The sequence below is a fragment of the Myxine glutinosa genome, chromosome 11 (assembly GCF_964187855.1).
Source record: "Myxine glutinosa chromosome 11, kmMyxGlut1.1, whole genome shotgun sequence".
Classification (NCBI taxonomy): domain Eukaryota; kingdom Metazoa; phylum Chordata; class Myxini; order Myxiniformes; family Myxinidae; genus Myxine; species Myxine glutinosa.
This window is the reverse complement of record NC_136271.1, coordinates 6,973,702-6,981,054: the sequence shown is the minus strand read 5'-3', so window position 1 is coordinate 6,981,054 and position 7,353 is coordinate 6,973,702.

Genomic DNA, 7,353 nt, shown 5'->3' with positions numbered 1-7,353 from the left:
CGCGGCGTTACGCGCGCTGCTTGTGAGCAAGGAGGAAGCGGACAAGCGGTAACATATAAACGTCTTTATTGTAAGACTACACTGTAACACTGAACTCCTCCGGGCTGGTCGCCCGGTGTATATCATGAGGCCACGCCTACCCCTCGGGCGTGGCCACCGCCCACTTGGTGCGTGGAATGATGTCACCACGCCAGTGGGCTTTTGTGTCCGCCACACGCGCCCCCCCAGAATTCCCGCGCACCTGGAGGGCCAGTTTGCGGGGCAGACGAATGACCCGGCCGAAGCGCCCCCTGGCGATCGGCGGCGTCCAGGGTGCAGGGATACCAGGTGGGATGCCCCTGGCTGCCCCTGGGATGGGTGCAGGACCGGGGGGCGCCGTGGCGGCGGGGCTGGGCGGTGCCGGGGGTCCGCCCGCAAGAGGGCGGCCCCGACGTGGGGGTCGGGCCACTGGCGGTGGATGGTCCACATCGAGGTGGGCCGGCTTAAGGCGGTCTACCGAAACGCGGTCAGGAGTACCGCCGATGTCCAGGGTGAAGTGCTTCGCCCCGGTCTCCAGCACGCGGAAAGGCCCGTCGTACGGGGGCCGCAGTGGTGTCCGATGGGCATCGTGGCGGACGAAGACGTACTCCGCCGTGCGAAGCTCCGGGGCGACGTGCGTCGGTGGGTGCCCGTGGCATGCCGTTGGCACCGGGGCGAACCTCTGGGCGGTCTCTTGCAGAGCGGAGCGCTGCTGTGCCGCGGACCATGGTGCTGTGGAGTCGGGGAGGAACTCGCCCGGCACCCGCAGCGGTTGCCCGAAGACCAACTCCGCCGCGGATGCGCGCAGGTCCTCCTTGGGCGCCGTCCGGAGGCCCAGCAGGACCCAGGGGAGCCTGTCGACCCAGCCGCCGTCGCGGAGGGTGGCCCGGAGCGCGGCCTTCAATGAGCGGTGAAATCGCTCACACAGGCCGTTAGCCTGGGGGTGGTAGGCCGTGGTTCGGTGCAGCCGGACCCCGAGCCCCTGCGCAACCGCCCCCCAGAGCTCCGAGGTGAACTGGGGGCCGCGGTCGGATGAGATGTCTGAGGGGGCGCCGAACCGGGCGACCCAGGTGGCGATGAAAGCCTGCGCGACATCGGCCGCCGTTGTCGACGCCAAGGGCACGGCCTCCGGCCACCGGGTGGTGCGGTCCACCATGGTGAGGACGTAGGTGAAACCCCGCGAGGGGGGCAGAGGTCCCACCAGGTCCACGTGGACGTGGTCAAACCGGCGTTCCGGCACCGTGAACGGGGCCAACGGGGCCTGGGTGTGCCGGTGCACCTTGGCGCGCTGGCACGCGAGGCACGTCCTGGGCCAGCCGCGGACGGCCTTCCGGAGGCCATGCCAGACGAACTTGTCGGCGATCAGCCTTTGGGAGGCCCTCGCGCCCGGGTGGGACAGGCCGTGGATGGCGTCAAACACCTGGCGCTGCCAGCCCGCGGGCACAATGGGGCGAGGACGCCCGAGGGAGACGTCGCACAAGAGGGCCGCGCCCGCGCCGTCGAACGGCACCTCGGTGACGCGGAGGCCCGTGACGGCGGTCCGCAAGGCCTGGACGTCGGGGTCAGCGGCCTGGTCCGCTGCCATCCGGGCATAGTCGATGCCGAGGTGGACTGCGTGGGCGACGGCCCGGGAAAGGCAATCCGCCACCGGGTTGTCCTTCCCCGCGACGTGCTGGATGTCCGTCGTGTACTCGGACACGGCCGAGAGGTGACGCTGCTGCCGGGCCGACCACGGTTCGGTGACCTTGCCCATCGCGAAGATCAGCGGCTTGTGGTCGACGAAGGCAGTGAACGCCCGGCCCTCGAGCAGATGGCGGAAGTGCCTGACCGCCAAGTGAAGTCCGAGCAACTCGCGGTCGAAGGTACTGTAACGGCGTTCGGGCGGGCGAAGCTGCCGGCTAAAGAACGCCAGCGGTTGCCAAGCTCCACGCACCCATTGCTCGTGCACCGCGCCCACCGCGTAGTCCGAGGCATCGGTGGTGAGGGCGATCGGTGCATCGGGCGCCGGGTGCGCGAGCATGGTGGCGTTAGCCAAGGCGAGCTTCGCGCCCGTGAACGCCGTGTCCATCTGCTCGGTCCAGGTAACGTCGCCTTTGCCCGGCTTACCTCGGAGAGCTTCGTGCAGGGGGCGCAGGAGCTGGGCGATACGGGGCAGGAACCGATGGTAAAAGTTCACCATGCCCAGGAACTCCTGCAGCCCTCTGATCGTGCGGGGGTGCGGAAACCCCTTCACCGCCTCCACCTTGGCCGGCAGGGGGACGGCGCCGTGCCTGGTGACACGGTGCCCCAGAAAATCGATTGTGGCGGCGCCGAACCGGCACTTTGCGGGGTTCACAATCAGGCCATGCTGGCCCAGGCGTTCGAAGAGCGTGCGGAGGTGGCGTAGGTGCTCTTCGCGGGACGCGCTGGCGACGAGGATATCGTCCAGGTAGACGTAGACAAAATCCAAGTCGCGCAGGACGCTGTCCATCAGTCGCTGGAACGCCTGAGCCGCATTCTTCAGACCGAAGGGCATGCGCAGGAACTCGAAGAGTCCGAATGGCGTGATGACCGCCGTCTTCGGGACGTCCTCCGGCCTGACGGGGACCTGATGGTAGCCGCGTATGAGGTCCACCTTCGAGAAGAAGGACCTGCCCGCCAAACGGGCGGAAAAGTCCTGAATGTGGGGGACGGGGTAGCGGTCGGGAGTCGTGGCGTCATTGAGACGGCGATAGTCCCCGCACGGTCGCCATCCCCCGCCGGGCTTCGGCACGATGTGCAGCGGCGACGCCCAAGCGCTCTCTGAGCGCCGAACGATGCCGAGTCGCTCCAGGGTAGCGAACGCCGCTTTTGCCACCGCCAGCTTCGTCGGCTCAAGGCGGCGTGCCCGGGCGTAGACCGGTGGCCCGACGGTGGGGATGTGATGGGCCACCCCGTGCTTGACGGCCCCCGCCGAGAAGGTGGGCCGCGTGAGGGCCGGGAAGCCGGCGAGGAGGCGGGTGAATGCGTCCGCTGCCGGAAGCGTACAGACCAACGTGGCCGGAACCGAATCGTTCGGCAAGCCGCTTGGCAAGCCGCTCGTTGAGCTGGGCAATGCACACGCGAGCGAGCTGAACGTCTCGGCCTGGACAAGCCGTCTGCGCTTGACGTCGACCAGGAGCCCATTAGCGCACAGGAAGTCCGCGCCAAGCAGTGCCATGGGCACGTCGGCGGTGACGAACGTCCATCGGAAAACCTGCCCTCCAAACCGCAGAGAGAGGCAGCGTTTTCCGTACGTACGGATGGGCGTCCCGTTCGCGGCAAGCAGCGCGGGGCCCCCACCCGCGGCGTGCTTGTCTGACGTGCCGGCAGGAATGACACTCACCTGCGCTCCCGTGTCGCACAGGTAACGGCGCCCGGAGAAGTTGTCCGTTATGAACAGCAGGCTGCTCGAACGGCCGGCGCTCATCGCCACAATTGAGCGCCGGCCCGGGCATTTCCCGACCCGTTGAAGGAGCACGGCGGATGACACCGCCGAGCTTCGTGGCTGAACTTGGCGTGGAACCAGCACCAGGTGGTGGAGCTGGAGGAGCGTGGCTGGCTCCGCCAGGCCGGTGGAGTCGACGGGTTTCCCCGCGGTGGCGGTTTTCGCCGCGGCGGTGGGCGGGGCGTGGCGGCGTTCACGAGGTGCGTATCAGCATGCTGCTGAACTTCAGCGTGCTGTAGAAGATGATGCTGTGGAACATCAGCGTCGAAGGCCGTGACGGCCACGCCAACGCTCGCCCGCGTGTCCGAAGCGGCGAAGTACTTGTCCGCCTCGGCCGCCAATGCTCGGGGTTCCGTTAGCCCGGTCCCGGCCAACGCGAGGCGAACCTGCGCTGGAAGTTGGCGACGGAAAAGCGCCCGGAATAGCGAACCGGGGGCTTCGTCGCCCAACAGTGACAGCATATGGTCCATTCGGACCGACGGGCGCGTCTCACCGAGCTCGGGGAGATCCAGGAGGCGGTCGGCCCGTGCGTCGTCCGTGAGGCTGAACGTGGCTAGGAGTAGCCGCTTGAGTGCCTCGTACTTGTGGCCGTCCGGTGGGTGGCGAAGGACGGACACAACTCGAGCGGCCGTGCCGGGCCCGAGGGAGGCGACGACGTGGCAGTAGCGCGTGTCATCGCCGGTGAGGTGCCGAAGCTGAAATTGGGCTTCGGCCTGGACGAACCAGACTTCGGCCTGAGCCTCCCAAAATTCCGGAAGTTTGACGAAGGCGGCCATGGCGATGGCGTCGCGTGTGGAAGGATCGCTCCGGCAGATCCAACGTCGAGGGTCACCAGTAAAGCGCGGCGTTACGCGCGCTGCTTGTGAGCAAGGAGGAAGCGGACAAGCGGTAACATATAAACGTCTTTATTGTAAGACTACACTGTAACACTGAACTCCTCCGGGCTGGTCGCCCGGTGTATATCATGAGGCCACGCCTACCCCTCGGGCGTGGCCACCGCCCACTTGGTGCGTGGAATGATGTCACCACGCCAGTGGGCTTTTGTGTCCGCCACAATATCAAATTTTATTGATAACATATCCGCATCCGCTATTGATTTTGTCGTCAACCATTATTGATAACAACAACAGTTCAGACTATTACAGTTGATGTCCTGATGTGATGCAGAAGTAACGAGTGAACTTACAAATGAGTCGGCATAGCCAGCGCGTGTTACGTCACAAAGTTTGCCGTCCCTCGGTTGGACGTTAAGGTGTGCTCCGCACCTGCTAACCTCAAATTAACGTTAAGGTGGGCTCCGCACCTGCTAACCTCGGATGAACGTTAAGAATTGCACGTTAAGAATTCCACGGTGTTTTCCAACACAGAGTAAGCAGATGGTTTTCGGCTCCATGAACGAATTCCCAATTCCTTCCCAATCTAAAGGGGGCACTGCATCATCTACAGGGGACATGCATCATCTACAGGGGGCACTGCATCATCTACAGGGGGCACTGCATCATCTACAGGGGGCACTGCATCATCTACAGGGGGCACTGCATCATCTACAGGGGGCACTGCATCACATGTTCAGAAAAGATAACTTGGACACCCAACTCGTTATCGACTCTCTTTCCAATATGTATCAAGTATGATCAAACTAATTGTATTTGATTCTGGGATCATATGTCTTGACACAGGTGCATAATTCAGGTATTATAACCAAGCTGTGCAATTCCTCGGATGGACGTTGATCAATCATTCTTACCTGCCCATACATTTACATCATTATTACCTGCCCGTACAGGTACATCATTCTTTCCTGCCCGTACATATACATCATTCTTACCTGCCATCACTACATCATTCTTACCTGCCACCACTACATCATTCTTACCTGCCCGTACATGTACATCATTCTTACCTGCCATCACTACATCATTCTTACCTGCCATCACTACATCATTCTTATCTGCCACCACTACATCATTCTTACCTGCCCGTACATGTACATCATTCTTACCTGCCATCACTACATCATTCTTACCTGCCATCACCACATCATTCTTACCTGCCATCACCACATCATTCTTACCTGCATCACCACATCATTCTTACCTGCCATCACCACATCATTCTTACCTGCCCGTACATGTACATCATTCTTACCTGCCATCACCACATCATTCTTACCTGCCATCACCACATCATTCTTTCCTGCTCGTACATATACATCATTCTTACCTGCCACCACTACATCTTTCTTACCTGCCCGTACATGTACATCATTCTTACCTGCCATGACTACATCATTCTTACCTGCCATCACTACATCATTCTTACCTGCCATCACCACATCATTCTTACCTGCCATCACCACATCATTCTTACCTGCCATCACCACATCATTCTTACCTGCCATCACCACATCATTCTTACCTGCCCGTACATGTACATTGTGGAAGTGTAACTCAGTGTAACGTATTGATTGGCCCTGGTAACTCATTGATTAAATCTGGTAACGAAGCAGAATGTGCATGAACATGATAATCTCTTGAAACACCTGGTCAAGGCCCCAGGCTAGAGCACCCTCCTACTGTGTAAATGGAAATCACAGCAGGAGGGGAGCGAGTTGATGCCAGGACTTGGTGCAATGCATGACCTCGGGGCATCAGCGGAGAAAGGATTAACGTTTCAGCGGACAGAGGATTAAGTCCAGTTTGTCCATATAAACTAGAGCAAACGTGGAGTCGACAGGACTTGCTACGAGAAGCGCTGACCGAACGGGAGTGTCGGAGGAACATCGGATGAACAAGAAGGACCAGCGAAAAGAGTTAACCTGATCCATTATATTATGCGGTATCATTTTGGTAATTGGAATGAAGTAAATACAGTTAATAAACCAGACCTTTTGTAAACTTGTGTCCGGTCATTGGAGTCCTGTGAGTCATACACAAAATTCTTCTACAATCTGGAGGCACCGCTGGGATCAATTGTACAAGCAAGTAAAAGGTGAGTGTGTCTTGTTTTGTCCAATATGATTTACGAACTTGGAAGTTATGTGTACATACATGGGGGAGCAGGTGGTCTGGGGCTTCTTTGCGCACCGATGCCGCGATATAGGTGGCGTGAGCCATCACGAATGGGATTTCGATAAACGACTGTAGCAATTTATTCGTTTTTTTTCTAAATGATTTCTGTAAATACGTATTTTTGCGCTGGTTATTAAAGGGTCTTACTGTGACCTGGAAGCAAACGGAGCAAGTGTGCACCTTGCGACCACTTGCTTCCAGGACGTGTAAGGCCGGTACACTCGTTTACCCACCCGCACACGTATAAAGTACTTCCTTTTTTGCACTTGTTCAAAGCACTCGGCGAGCGAGCGACTTGCTCGGCGCTCGGCGAGCGACAGGGAACCGGGAAAGGGAATTATATTTATATATATATATTTTACCTCATTCCAATTTATGGTATTGCGACAAAAAGGCTTATATCTTTGGAAACGACTGGTCGGATTTAGACAAATTAAACCTCGTTCGATCAACAAATAAATTCATGACAGACAACCCCCCCTCATGCCGGTCCAGAATTATGATGAAAGATGGCGATGGAAAAAATTGCATCAAATTTTGTCCAGGTCCATCACTACACGACGAAATGATTGGATTTTGGTTCAGGTCCGAATCCAGATCCGGCCTATCAGTGGGATACAAAACATAAACTGGTCACCAAGGCGGAGATATAATAATAATAATAATTCTGTATTATTTAGTTAACCAGTTTGTGTGAAACCTCAACCTAAATATAAAAATTGATCTGCTTGGTGTTAGTTTAAGGGCTGTTCCAAATTTATCCTGATTATGAGAGATAATTACAGGAAATGTGTACTGTTCTTGTTTGGAGATTATGAG